This window comes from Chiloscyllium plagiosum, unplaced genomic scaffold (assembly GCF_037043375.1).
Source record: "Chiloscyllium plagiosum isolate Xiang-an unplaced genomic scaffold, Cpla_swu_hap1 HiC_scaffold_53X, whole genome shotgun sequence".
NCBI classification, from domain to species: Eukaryota; Metazoa; Chordata; class Chondrichthyes; order Orectolobiformes; family Hemiscylliidae; genus Chiloscyllium; species Chiloscyllium plagiosum.
Genome location: NW_028270191.1, coordinates 15,696,120 through 15,711,219, shown reverse-complemented (window position 1 = coordinate 15,711,219; position 15,100 = coordinate 15,696,120). Strand labels below are relative to the sequence as shown.

Sequence of the window (15,100 nt, the reverse complement as noted above, 5' to 3'; positions counted from 1 at the left end):
CCTGCTTGTTACTTAAAGTGATAAAGTCATAGAGATGTACAGCACGGAAATAGACCTTTTGGTCCAACTCGTCCATGCCGATCAGATATCACAACCCAATCTAGTCCCACCTGCCAACACCCAGCCCATATCCCTCCAAACCCTTCCTATTCATATACCCATCCAAATGCCTTTTAAATGTTGCAATTGTACCAGCCTCCACCACTTCCTCTGGCAGCTCATTTCATACATGTACCACCCTCTGCGTGAAAACGTTTCCCCTTAGGTCTCCTTTATATCTTTCCCTTCTCACCCTAAACTTATGCCCTCTAGTTCTTGACTCCCCCACCCCAGGGAAAAGATTTTGTTTATTTATTCTATCCATGCCCCTCATGATTTTATAAACCTCTATAAGAGGTTTATGTGATGTGGTATAACATCATTCTTTATGATGCAGCCTGCGGCACTCCAGGGAAAATAGCCCTAGCTCATTCAAACTTTCCCTGTAGCTCAAATCCTCCAACCTTGGCAACATCCTTATAAATCTTTTCTGAACCCTTTCAAGTTTAACAACATCTTTCCGATAGGAAGGAGACCAGAATTGCACGCAGTATTCCAACAGTAGCCTAACCAATGTCCTGTACAGCCGCAACATGACCTCCCAACTCCTGTACTCAATACTCTTACCAAATGCCTTCTTCACTATCCTATCTACCAGCAACTCCACTTCCAAGGAGCTATGAACCTGCACTCCAAGGTCTCTTTGTTCAGCAACATTCCCCAGGACCTTACCATTAAGTGTATAAGTCCTGCTAAGATTTGCTTTCCCAAAATGCAGCACCTCACATTTATCTAAATTAAACTCCATTTGCCACTTCTCAGCCCATTGGCCCATCTGATCAAAATCCTATTGTAATCTGAGGCAACCTTCTTTGCTGTCCCCTACACCTCCAATTGTGGTGTCATCAGCAAACTTACTAACTATACCCCTTATGCTCACATCCAAATCATTTAAATAAATGACGAAAAGTAGAGGGCCTAGCATCGATCCTTGTGGCACTCCATTGGTCACAGGCCTCCAGTCTGAAAAACAACCATCCACCACCACCCTCTGACTTCTACCTTTGAGCCAGTTCTGTATCCAAATGGCTAGTTCTCCCTGTATTCCATGAGATCTAACCTTGCTAATCAGTCTCCCATGGGGAACCTTGCCGAACGCCTTACTGAAGTCCATATAGATCACATCTACTGCTCTCCCCTCATCAATCCTCTTTGTTATTTCTTCAAAAAACTCAATCAAGTTTGTGAGACATGATTTCCCATGCATAAAGCCGTGTTGACTATCCCTAATCAGTCCTTGCCTTTCCAAATACATGTACATCCTGTCCCTCAGGATTCCCTCCAACAACTTTCCCACCACTGACGTCAGGCTCACTGGTCTATAGTTCCATGGCTTGTCCTTACCACCTTTCTTAAACAGTGGCACCACGTTTGCCAACCTCCAGTCTTCCGGCACCTCACCTGTGACTATCGATGATACAAATACCTCAGCAAGAGGCCCAGCAATCACTTCCCTAGCTGCCCACAGAGTTCTCGGGTACACCTGATCAGGTCATGCGGATTTATCCACTTTTATGCATTTCAAGACATCCAGCACTTCCTCCTCTGTAATAAGGACATTTTTCAAGATGTCACCATCTATTTCCCAACATTTTATATCTTCCATGTCTTTCTCTACAGTAAATACTGATGCAAAATACTCGTTTAGTATCTTTCCCATCTCCTGCGGCTCCACACAAAGGCCGCCTTGCTGATCTTTGAGGGGCCCTATTCTCTCCCTAGTTACCATTTTGTCCTTAATGTATTTGTAAAAATTCTTTAGATTCTACTTCACCCTATTTGCCAAAGCAATCCCATGTCCCCTGTTTGCCCTCCTGATTTCTCTCTTAAGTATATTCCTACTGCCTTTATACTCTTTCTCCATGGCTCTATACCACACAAGATTGGCACTATACCATACAAGAAATCGGACTATACCACACAAGGAATGGCATGATGCTGCAGCACAGGGAATGGCTCTTTAACACATCATTAATGGAAGATTCCAGTTCATAAAGAATGATGTTATACCACATCACATGGAAAGGCACTGTACCTCTCCACAACCAACGCCACTGGGTCAGTGACAGAAATGCCAGTCCTCGTGGTACTCCTGGCATGGACCCCTGACCCGAGCATAATGTGACACCTTGTCTACTGTTGTGGACATTTAGGTTTACATTCTATTTGGCTCTTTGGTTGCTGCTTGCCTTAGTTGGATTGTTTTGCATTGAGTGCACAAAATCCCTCAGATTTAACTGTCCAGCACTCAGCCTGGAATCACCCAAACATCTGACCAGACTATTGAACTTCAAAATCTAAACCCATTGATATTGAATGGAAATATTAAATATGATCACCCAAATTAGGCATGAACGAATGTAAATCATGTCTATTATATTCTTTTTAGACCCAAAACAACATGATAATAGTACAAGACTTTCTTTTAGAAATGACAGCAACTTGCAGTTGATGAAGTGGCAACAGAAAAATGTTTACCTTTTAGAAATTTTTGACACCAAAAACGGAGAGCTAGTAGCTTTATGTCTTCTAATACAACACTTGTTACCAGTGATACAGCAACATGAGAACAAGGGCATGTGAAGGGCACCACCGAAATTATTTCTTAATTTCCCTCCAGCAGATGGGGATCAGCACCATTTATTCACAGTACTGAGAATAGTGTTTGTCTCCTTCAGGTCTTTGAACAGAACACAGCAACATAGATTAATTAAGCTTCCTCAATGCCAGCAGAACATAAATATTAAACCTGCTCTGTTACACCAATTATTTCTATTTAAGTATTCAGAATCTGCAAGTATAAAACGTTAGCCTTGACAATCAAGGCTCTATGATAGATGCCAAAAGCCCATTACTGAACTGAATCACCTTGAACACTTTAAAATTGAAAAGAACATTCTCTTTTAAAATATTAAATTGAAGAATTTCAATATGTTTCAGCCTCACTTACCCAAGTCTAATGGTTTTCCAAATAATGATATGCAGGGACTGCATTGCATTTATTATCATATCAACCACTGCCTGACTTAAAGGCAACATGCAGTAGAGTGAAACAGGGAGCACTCGAATTGAATGTACACTTATACAGAAATTACATGAGAAGTGGATATTTTTGTTTCAAAGCAAACAGGTCCTTGAACTAGGAGAAAGTGAGGACTGCAGATGCTGGAGATCAGAGCTAAAAATGTGTTGCTGGAAAAGCGCAGCAGGTCAGGCAGCATCCAAGGAGCAGGAGAATTGATGTTTCGGGCATGAGCCCTTCTTCCTGAAACGTCGATTCTCCTGCTCCTTGGATGCTGCCTGACCTGCTGCACTTTTCCAGCAACACATTTTCAGGTCCTTGAACTGCCAGGTTTAACTATTTGGATTGTTTATGAGCTCCATAATCTTAATATTTTTATTCGATATGAAGCAGTTTCTCAGGTACAGCATGCACAAGAGGAGCACAACTTAAGAATCAAGTCAGTGATCAGTACAAAAGCTAAACAGTGTAAGACCATTGGCAGGTGTAAAACTAGTTCAGTGTGAACTCAGACCTTAAAACAAAGAGGTAGTGCAATTAATTTCCTCTAAACGATACAAAAAGGCAATCTGGTCTGGAATTTAAATTGCATTTGTTACAAGAAACTTCTCCAAGGCCTCTAGGATAATATAGTGAACATAAGAAACAGGAGTAGGAGTAGGTAATTTGGCCCCTCAAACCTGCCTCACTATTCAATAAGATCATGGCATTAAAGCATATGAGTTGATTGAAGATGGCAACAGGCTCAAGTATGAAGCCCCCAGAATTGAATAACCTGATGGTACTCATTAACTCATTGCCAATGTCTTTTTGAAATGTACTCAAATATGCGTTGCCGACTTCTGGAGAGAACAGAGAGACTTGGAAGAATCCAAAATTGGACAAAAGACAGATGGATCAGCTGTTTTTAGGAAGGCCTGAACAAATTAGCATTAGGACACTTGTCTATTACATAGAACATCCCGAAGCTGCTACAGCTAATAATTCTACATTTAACGGTATTAGAAATCGAGAAGCTCTGAAGAAGGGTGACTGGACCCAAAACGTTAAGACTGATTTCTCTTCACAGATGCTGCCAGACTTACTGAGCTTTTTTCCAGCAATTTCTGATTTTATTTGTGATTTAAAGCAGAAGTTATTCAAAGTGAGGACAAGCTCAGCCAGGTGAAGGAGGGTGGTGGTGGATGGGGGATGTCCAGTCCAAGGAAGAAGCAGAGAGTCTGATGAGGGATAAACGTGCAGAGGGAAACGCATGTCCATGGTGAAGAGGAGGTGGCTAGGACCAGAAAATTGGAAATTATGAAACTGACGTAAAGCATCAGAAGAATCACAAATGTAAGTGAGAAAAGACTGGACAAGGGGAGAAAAAATAGAATCATGATAATAAAAAATAAGTTCAGTTGGGCAGGAACAGGCTGGAATGATGGGCCTGCCAAGACAGTCCTACTGGTATACTTCTTTTAATCAAGTCTGCTATATTTGCTGTTCACAATACAGTCTCCTCTACATTGGCAAAACCAAACACAGATTGGATGACCTCTCTGTCCTTAGGAATGACACCAGTCTGCCAGCTGCTGACCATTTCAATAAACCACTTTGCTTTCATGTCAACATTTCTGTTCTGGTCCTGCTGCAATGTTTCTATGAAGTTCAACACAAACTGAAAGAACAACACCTAATTTTCTACTTAGGCATTTCACAGCCTAAAGGATTCAATATTGAATTCTGCATCTTCAGAGCATGACCTCTGTTCTCCATTTTTCTTACAATCCCCCACCCTCCCCTGATCATGTCTTAGTTGCGTCTTGTTGACTTTGCTCTCTGATCAGCGGACTCATTTTCTCCTTTTCACACCTTTATTTATACCTATTTTACATCTCTATTTCTCCTTTATTACCATGAGCACTGCCTTTGTTATTTGTTCTAGGCACCTTCACAATCTGTTCCACTTGTTCCTCCCTGTCGGTCAATGCACAAAAACTATCATTTTTGGGATATCTGTTTGGCATGGATGAGTTGGACCAAAGGGTCTGTTTCCATGCTGTACATCTCTATGCCTCTATGATTTCCATCCCCCTCCAGTTCTGAAAAGGTCATATGAGATTTGAAATGTTAACTCTGTCTCCAGTATTTTTAGTTTTTATGTCAGATTTCCAGCATCCGCAATATATTGCTTTTATTATGATTGCAGATTTGAGTCTCAATGAATGTAAATTTTAAAATCTATTTGTAAATGTTAAAGAACACGAAACATTATTGGCTGCCCCATTACCTACATCTTAATCTTACCAAAATTCTACATGCATTCACAACCTTTAATAGAATTTCAGTGCCCCCTGTTGTAATTAATAAGTAACTGCTTCACAGTCTTCACAAAGCCATGACTCATACAGCACAGAAACAGACCCTTCAGTCCAACCAGTCCATGCTGAACATAACTCCAAACTAAACTAGTCCCATTTGCCTGCTCCTGGCCTATAATCCCTCCAAACTTTTCCTATTCATGTATGTGGATAGTGCTGAAGGATGTTGTAGGTTACAGAAGGACATAGATCAGCTGCAGAGCTGGGCTGAGAGGTGGAAAATGAAGTTGAATATGGAAAAGTGTGAGGTGATTCACTTTAGAAGGAGCAACAGGAATAAAAACTGCTGGGCTAATGGTCAGATTCTTCGTCGTGTAGATGAGCAGAGAGATCTCAGTCTCCACGTACATAGCTCCCTGAAAGTTGCCATGCAGGTTGATAGGGTTGTTAAGAAGATATATGGTGTGTTAGCTTTTATTGGTAGGGGGATTGAATTTCAGAGCCATGAGGTCATGCTGCAGCTGTACTAAACTCTGGTGTGGCCGCACTTGGAATATTGCGTGCAGTTCTGGTCACCACCTTATTAGGAAGGACGTGGAAACTTTGGAAAGGGTTCAGGGGAGATTTACTAGGATGTTGCCTGGTATGGAGGAAAGGTCTTACGAGGAAAGTCTGAGGGACTTGACGCTGTTTTCATTAGAGAGAAGAAGATTGAGAAGTAACTTAATTGAGACATATAAGATAATCAGTGGATTACAGAGAGTGGACAGTGAGAGCCTTTTTCCTCAGATGGTGATGGCTAGCACGAGGGGACATAGCTTTAAATTGAGGGGTGGTAGATATAGGACAGATGTCAGAGGTAGTTTCTTTACTCAGAGAGAAGGAGGAGCTTGGAGCGCCCTGCCTGCAACAGTCATAGACTTGCCAACTTTAAGGGCATTTAAATGGTCATTGGATAAATGTATGGATGAGAATGGAATAGTGTAGGGTAGATGGGCTTCAGATTGGTTCCGAAGGGCCTGTAATGCACTGTAAGGTTCTATGTTCTATCCAAATGTCTTTTAAACATTGTAATTGTACCCTCATCCACCACTTTCTCAGAAAGCTCATTCCACACGTGAACCACCCTCTGCGTCAAAAATTTGCCGCTTATGTCTTTTTTAAATCTCTCCTCTCAACTTAAAAATGTGTCCCATGGTCTTGAAATCCCCCATCCTCGGAAAAAGGCAACTACCATTAACTCTATCTATACTTCTCATGATTTTATAAACTTCTATCAGATTGCCTCTCAACCCCCTACACTACTATAAGTCCTAGCCCATCCAGCCTTTCTTTATAACTCAAACCTTCCATACCCAACAACATCCTGGTAAATCTTTTCTGAACCTTCTCTGGCTTGATTATATCCTTCCTATACCTCAGGCACTTCAGGTGGAATTAGCCACTGGGACAGTGGAACAACTGTCTTGGTGGCTAATCACTGGATTAATGTTGATCATAGAATCGTTGAATGGCTACAGCACAAAAGGAGGCCCTTTAGACCATGGAGTCTGTGTTGGTTGCTTGCCATTCCCCAACTCTTACTCTGTAACTCTGCAATTTTTTCCATTTAAGGTACTTATCTAATTCATTTTTGAAACCTAAGCTTAAGCTGCCTCCACAACACTCTCTGACAATGCATTCCAGATCATAACCACTGATAAAAACTCTTTCCTCATATCGCCTTTGGTTCTTTTGACAGTCAGTCACCTTAAATCTGTGCCCTCTGGTTCTTGATCTTTCCATTAATGGGAACAATTGTTCCCTACCTACCTTGTCTGGACTTCCTTATGATTTAGAAAATCTTGATCAATTCCCCTCTCAACCTTCTCTTCTCCAAGAAGAAGAACCCCGGTTCCTACAATCCAGCCACATAACTGTAATTTCTCAGCCCTGGAACCATTGGTGTGAATCTTTTCTGCACTTTCCTTGGAGCCTTCACATTCTTCCTAAAGTGTGGGGCTCAGAATAGGATGCAATACTCCAGGTGAGATCAAACCAGTGTCTTACAAAGGCTCACCATAATTTCCTTATTAATGTACTCTATACCTCAATTTATAAAACCCATGATCCGATGTGCCATTTCAACTGCTTTTTCAACCTGCCCTGCCACCTTCAGAAATTTGTGCATGTAAACCCTCAGGTGCATGATTATAATGGCCACACTTTTAAAGGTGTTTTTTCAGAATTATAGAATGAAATGGGAGCCCTTTCAGCCCACTGTTCTTCTGCCAGCTCCTCAGAGGTCATAATCAGTCATTGTTACCCGACCTTTATTCCTCATAGCTCTGTATGTTTCTTCCCTGCTTCAAGTTGGGCTGGTCTCCCATTAGAGAAAGAGAGAGAGAAGACTGATGGTGGTTTCACCTGAGGGTCACCACACTTCAGGCGAGCGGAGAGATTGAGAACTCACGCTATTTGGCATCACTCCGTATAGGAAACCAGCCATCCAGCCAATCCATCCTCCCTCTTCAAGTATTTATCTGAATAAAAGCTTCTGAATCTGCTTCCTTCTGCTTTTTGGAGAGTGGATTCCAGATCATATTAACTTGCTGCATAAAAAAAATTCATATTGCCTCAGGTTCTTTAATTGGTCCCTTTTGTTAGTCCAATGCCACAGTAAACAGCTTTTTTACGGTTACTCTATCAAAATCCATTATGCGTGTGAAGATCTCAATGACCTCTGCTCTGAGGAGAGCATCTCAACATCTCTAGTCATTATATGTAAAATGCTGACAAAGTACCAACAGGCTGTATCAATTTCATAAATATTCTTTCCTCTAAAAACTACAAAAGGACATCAACACATGCCATGACTTGAGACATATAATTTGAGTCAGGAAAAGGAAGTTTACAGTTCAATTTCCAATTGTTTACTGAATTGGAGAAGGGAAAAAGGGGAGAAAAATAACTCTCAGTGTACAGCACTTTCCAGTGACCTCGACTTGAGCAAGATATCAGGTCAGAAGTGAAATAACTCTACAAAAGGCCAGTGTCCTGTCACCAAGTCACCCTTTACACATAGAAAGTCCTTGACTATGATCCAACTCCTTCAGAGCCAGCTCTCAGAGTAGCAGAATCTCTGACACTCCTGTTTCTATCTGTCAGCCAGGGTTCCTTGATTGAACCAGATTAACAGCCCCAATTAGGGAACTCATACTCTATGACATCCATCTGGCTGACCTTGTTACAATCAGTATAAGGAGAGGTCGGGAAAGGGTCCAAAATACCATACTCTTTCTGTGCTTCCATCAGTAATGGATATTTAGGAAGGTCCCAGGAAGATGCTAATTGAACCATTATCCCAGTAAAGGAGTCAATGAGCTGGATTTTCATGCTGGGGCAAGTGGTGAGTGTCAGGAAATTTCCTGAATTAGACATATCTCACCCCATATTCCCTCACACATCCATGTCAACTTAATGACCACTCATGCAAACCCATATCTATCCTTGTTTCTACACGCTCCACTCCAACTCAGCCTGCAGCTATGACACACAGACCTAAAGAGCCACAGTATAGTTAAGTAAACCAACAATATAAATGGGCAGTACAGTGGGTCAGTGGTTAGCACTGTTGCCTCACAGTACCAGGGACCCGGGTAGGATTCCAGCCTTGGGTGATTGTGTGGAGTTTGCATGTTCTCCCTGTGTCTGTGTGGGTTACCTCTTGGTGCTCCAGTTTCCTCCCACAGTCCAAAGATGTGCAGGTTAGGTGGATTGGCCATGCTAAGTTATTCATAGTGTCCATGGATGTCCAGGCAGGTGGTTTAGCTATGGAAAATGCAGGGTTTTAGGGATAGGGTGGGATTGGGGGAGAGAGATAATGAATGGAATAGATAAAGTAAAAGGTGCAAGAGATTTTCTTGATAATAAGCAATTCTATGCTGCATTTTTAAAAAACTTACATTTTTACAGCACTTCTCCGAATCACCAGACGCCTCAAAGTGCTTTACAACCAACGAAGCACTTTTGAAATGTAATCACTGTAATGGTTTGTGCACAGCAAACACCCACAAACAGCAATTGAAGTAATGACCACATCTTCCTTCTGTTTATAACACACAGTTAAGTCAAATTGAAAGTCACAATTGAAGAGGAAGAACAGAGGGACCTAGGAGTATATGTGAACAAATCATTGAAGGTGCCAGGACAGGTTGGATGAGCAGTTAACCAAGAATGTAATGGCGTAGGCATGATAAATAAAGGCAGAGAGTATAAAGACAAGGAAGTTATGTCAGACCTGCATTAAACACCAGTTTGGCCTCAAATGGACCACTCTGTCTTCAATATGCAGGTGGACTGCAAAAAATCAGGTTGGTAACGGATGCCAAGACAAGGAATTTATAGAATATTTACAAGATGGCTTTTTGGAGTAGCTTGTGGTGGAGCCCACTAGGGAACAAGCAAGTCTGGATTCGGTGACTTGCAATGAGGCAAACTTGTTTAGGGAGATTAAAGGTAAGGAACTCCTAAGGGGGAATGACTATAACATGATAAAGTTCACTCTGCAGTCTGGGAGGGAGAAGCTGGAATCAAATGTAACAGTTTCACAATTGAGGAAAGGTAACTACAAAGACATGAGCGAGGAGCTGGCCAGAGGTGATTAGAAGGGGAGGCTGGCAGGGAAGACAATGGAACAATGGAATTTCTGGGAATAATTTGGGAAGCCTCGCAGAAATTCACAAGAATGCTTCCAAGAATGAGAAATTTCAGTTATGTAGATAAAAATTGGGACTGGTTTTCGTGGAGAAGAGAAGATTAAGATGAGATTTGTTTCAAAATCATGAGGGGCCTGGACAGATTAGATGGGCAAAAATTATTTCCATTGGTGTAAAGACAGGGAAGAGGATGCTGATTGTAGCTAACTAGCAAAAAAAAAAGCAATAGAAACATGAGGAAAAATGTTTTTTTGCAGTAAGTGATTAGGATCTGGAATGCACTACTTAAGTGTGTAGTGGAGGTCGGTTCAATTGAAGCTTTCAAGATGAAACTGGACGTTATTTGAACAGGAAGAAAGTGCAGGGGTATAGGGAAAAGGTGGGAGACTGACACTAGGTAAATTATTCCGATGGAATGCCACTGCAGACATGATGAACAGAGTAGCCTCCCCTCTGTACTGTACGGATATCAGTCCATGAAAATTAAACTAGAATTTATTTGTTCCCCAAAAAATGCAAACTGAACTATGCAGTGAGAACACTTCTTGTACAAACGACAGATGGTAAGATGTTATAACCTTAAATATTGGAAAGGATAAGAAGAAGGGAGAGGCTGGAGTGAATTTTGTCTCTCCAAAAAGCTGTTGGCCATGCACAAATTTCAGAAAAGAGCAATTCCGTGAACATATTTTGATAAAAATTGCTAGTTTTAGTGAATGATTTTCAGTCATTCCAAACCTATTTTTTGTACCTGCTAAAATAAGTAGAGAAGAACCAAATGAAGTTTTAATATCAAACACACTTTAATTTTCATTTCTAGTCAAAACAACCAACACGATTGTACTTAAGGCCTTCTAGATGGGAAAGATTTTGACTTTGCAATTTAAAGAAAGTAAGGCTCTTTATAAAAGTCAGAGGTAAAGGCTTGGCAAAAGTTGAGTCTATCAACACCACATTAATCAGCTCTAGTTCCTTATGTTACAAGGAATAACATAAGCATAGTTGCATCAGGTAAAGATATCCTGCTTGAGGCAAAACCTACATAATGGTTAGCAGCTTGATTATCTAGAAACAAAACCTACAGGATCTTGGTGGCAGATATTGGAAAAACTATTGAATATCAACTGGAAAACAGCCTTCAGAATTCAGACAATCCGCAGCATCAGCTTCTAAGATTATACAGCTATGTAGATAGGACACTGACAAGCCAGAAGGCAAAACTGATTTATTTCTGATTAAAATCTAAATTCTTTCAAATTAGAAGAAACTTCTAAAGGTACTTTACTTAAAGCTAAAGGGGCAGAAGTTGCAAATACAAGCAAGGCTGAAAGCTAGAGACCTGTACAGTGGCAATGTATAATCTACCACTCTCCATGTCTCTATCAAAAATATACCAAAGCGCCTGCAGGTTTGATTTTGAAAAAATAGCAAGAGTTAAAGAGCTCTAAAAGCACAGCTCCAAAGCTTTCCCAAAAAAAAATACAGCAACACAAAAACACACTTCAAAAGGCTTTTCAATGCTAAGAAGCCTTACCTCTGTATAAAGCTTGCTTGGTTCTACTATTTTCTTTCTCCATCAGCCATACAGATATGCAGATAGGACATTGACAAACCAGAAGGCAGATCTGACTTATTTCTGGTAAACAGCACCAAAATAAAGTTAAAGCTGGCACGACATCATCATTCCATTGTTTGGCATGAACGCTGCCTACAGGGTGTAAGCTGCAACTTTAAAAACTACAAGCCTGTAGTTGTCAAACCAATATTCTTAAAGGGGCCAAGGCCAGTAAAGGAGCAGCAACAAGAAAAACACTGGAAATGGAGGCATTCATGGGAAAAAACAATAGAATGGGTGAAGCAAAACCAATAAAAAAAATAAACAAACAAACACTCTACCTCTTGACGAAAAGCAAAGAGAAATGAAAGCAAATGCAAAAAATGAAATGTAAATACTTACTTGTAAATTGAACTTTCAATTATATCTTTTCTGAATTACAACTATTCAAACAAAGTAAGCATTTTACAGATCAAGCCATAAATTAGCCTCGGAGGAGAATTCCAAAAACAAATGCTGGCACTAGTGAGGTGGAGCTTCACAGAATTGACGTATCTGGTCTTTCTGTGAAGAATCAGTAAGATCCACAAAAGATGCAGCAAGTTCTGAAAGATCAGCTCAAGATAAGCATTAACTTCTGGATTGACTGACTCCAACTTATGTCATACAGACAGCAACCCCAAGAGTCTATTGACTAATTTGTCAGATGATGCTACAGCAGAGGCATGAGTGTGACCTCTCCAAAGAAGAACTGTCAGAGAAGGTCATTCAATTTGTCATTGCCTCTACACCAATTAAAACCTTCAGAAAGTGTCCTTTGGGAAAGAAAAAGAGCCATATCATTGATGTGTTACATGAAGATAGACACAAGCATAAAGCCATAGTGGAAGGTTAACAATAATTTGTGCCTAATAATAATTAGTGCAGCCAACACCATTGCTATGGTCAGCAGAGCACACCAAGCCAACAAAATCTGCAACATTTAAGAGGCATTTTGATGGATATATGAGTAGGAAGGGTTTGGAGGGATATGGGCCGGGTGCTGGCAGGTGGGACTAGATTGGGTTGGGATATCTGGTCGGCATGGATGGGTTGGACCGAAGGGTCTGTTTCCATGTTGTACATCACTATGACTCTATGACTCTACTGTTTTTCTTGCTATCCATAAAGCATGCAACATCAAGGGACATTAGGTGAATGTGCAGGAAATCTGGTTTGAAAGGTAAAGCTAGATTCCAGAACAAAACATAAATTACCAACAAGCTGGTACAATGTCACATCACAGGCAAGGAAAGTGCTAAAACCATGCACAAACACAAATACATCAGTGAGACAAATGAAAGACAAATTTCAGAAGATGAACAAGCTTTTCACACCCTCACATGCCATGTCAATAATATAATACAATCAGATGTTTTTAACAACCATTAACATCATTTGTCCTGAAAAGGCAGAATAACACACCCTAAAAGCTAAAACTGACAAGGGGTTGGTGTCAACATATTACCATCGCACATTCTGAAAGACACTTAGCAAGTGGCACTCCAAGGTACAGCCTATGAGAGACTGCCTCACAATATATAGCTGTAAAAAATACATATTTTTATTGTTCTCTTTTTTTAATTGTGGACTAAAATGAAAACACAGACTGTCTTAAAACCAAGAACTGATCACTAGATCAAGACAAATTATCAAACCTCCAAAGTGTTACATTGAAGTTTTAAATATTAGCTTTTAAAACCCTATTTTACCAGCTTATATAATTATCCAATTGACCACACATGCTCATGTACAAAACCATGTATATCCGTTTGGGATAATTTCTTTATCTTTGGTACAAGATGCATGTTATCGCATGTCTTACAGCAGTGTACCATTTATGTATTATGGCATGTAACTTGATGTCATAAAGATCTCAGACTCCATCTTAACTGCAATCACTTGAAGCATGAAACGTTAATGGAAGAATATTGCCCTGTGATAACTGAATAGCCTAACACTAGCCCAGACACTAATATGACTGTGAAGGTAACAATTGTCTATAATAGCTGTAATAAATGCCTTTTGGATCTTTCAATACCTAGTCATTTGTACCTAGTTTCTAATATTATGAAGGATATTGGAGGGGAGGCAATGGTCTAGAGGTATTTTCACTAGACTGTTAATCCAGAGACCCAAGTAATGTTCTGGGGACCTGGGTTTGAATACCACCATGGCAGATGGTGTAAATTGAATTCAATAAAAATCAATGAATTAAATTCAATAAATTAAGAGTCTAATGATGACCATGAATCCATTGTCAATTGTTGGAAAAACCAGTCTGGTGCATTAATGTCCTTTAGGAAAGGAAAAGGCCATCCTTACCTGGTCTGGCCTACATGTGACTCCAGACCCACAGCAATGCGATTGACTCTTAACTACCCACTGGGCAATTAGGAATGGACAATAAATGCTGGCCTGGTCAGTGACGCCCTCATCATGTGAACAAACAATAAAAAAAAAATCCTGGCACATCAGGGAAAGATATCTTGTCGGAGGCAAAGCTCCATATGCCAAACTAAGTCAAATAATTAGACATCAAACAAACAAAAATCTGTTAACCTGACTATATGACTATGAGAGGTCACACATCACAATATCATGGCAGTGGAAGTCACAAGGCTCACATAGTCACATGAAACACTTGACTTCAAGGTAGTTGTAACAAGTTTTTGAAGATGGCACGAAGGTTAATAAAAAAGGAATACAGCATTATTAGCTTTATAAAAGGATATCAGGGATAAAAGACATCAGCTTGGACAGGATGTTCGTCTTCAAGCAGAGGGGGTTAAAATACATTTCAAAATCATGAAGCGTTTTGATAGTTTGTTTTCCTTATTTTCTGCTTCCAGTGGCAGGAAGGTTGTTAACAAGAGAAAACATTATTAAAGCAATTGGAAAAGAACCAAAGGTAACGCAAGGAAACATTTAAAAAACAATAAGTGGTTAAGATCTAGAATATGCTCCTTGAAAGTGCAATGGCAAAGTGGCTTTCAAAAGGGAGTTGGTTAGATACTTTAAGTAAAACAAAATGCTGAGTTATGTGGAAAGCAGGAGAATGGGGCTAATCAGAGAGCTTTTTCAAAGAACTGACACTGGTACAATGGGCTGAAAGGTCTCCTATAGTGTTGCATAATCTTACTGATATCACTATAAAGGAGGCGACATGAAATTAGGCATAATGTTACCAAAGTTTGTTTTGTTAGACTGCCTGCTATCTATCAGAAACAGTAATGTTGCCGCCATGATCTGAAGTCTTCCCTGGTGAGTTGCTGCCTGGTAACACACTCCTGCTGTTTGTTATTCCATGGATCAAACACTTTCTGCCATCTGTTCTCCGAACTACATGGAGTGTAAAGCAGTCTGCTGTGCAGCAAATTCCGGT

The 15,100-nt window shown here is 40.3% G+C and overlaps 1 protein-coding gene across 2 annotated transcripts in view; it reads right to left on the bottom strand.

Moving 5' to 3' along the window:
- The window catches only part of LOC122543354 (TRAF family member-associated NF-kappa-B activator), a 64,333-nt gene that overhangs the window by 22,323 nt on the left and 26,910 nt on the right, over positions 1-15,100 (bottom strand). The window lies entirely within an intron of this gene.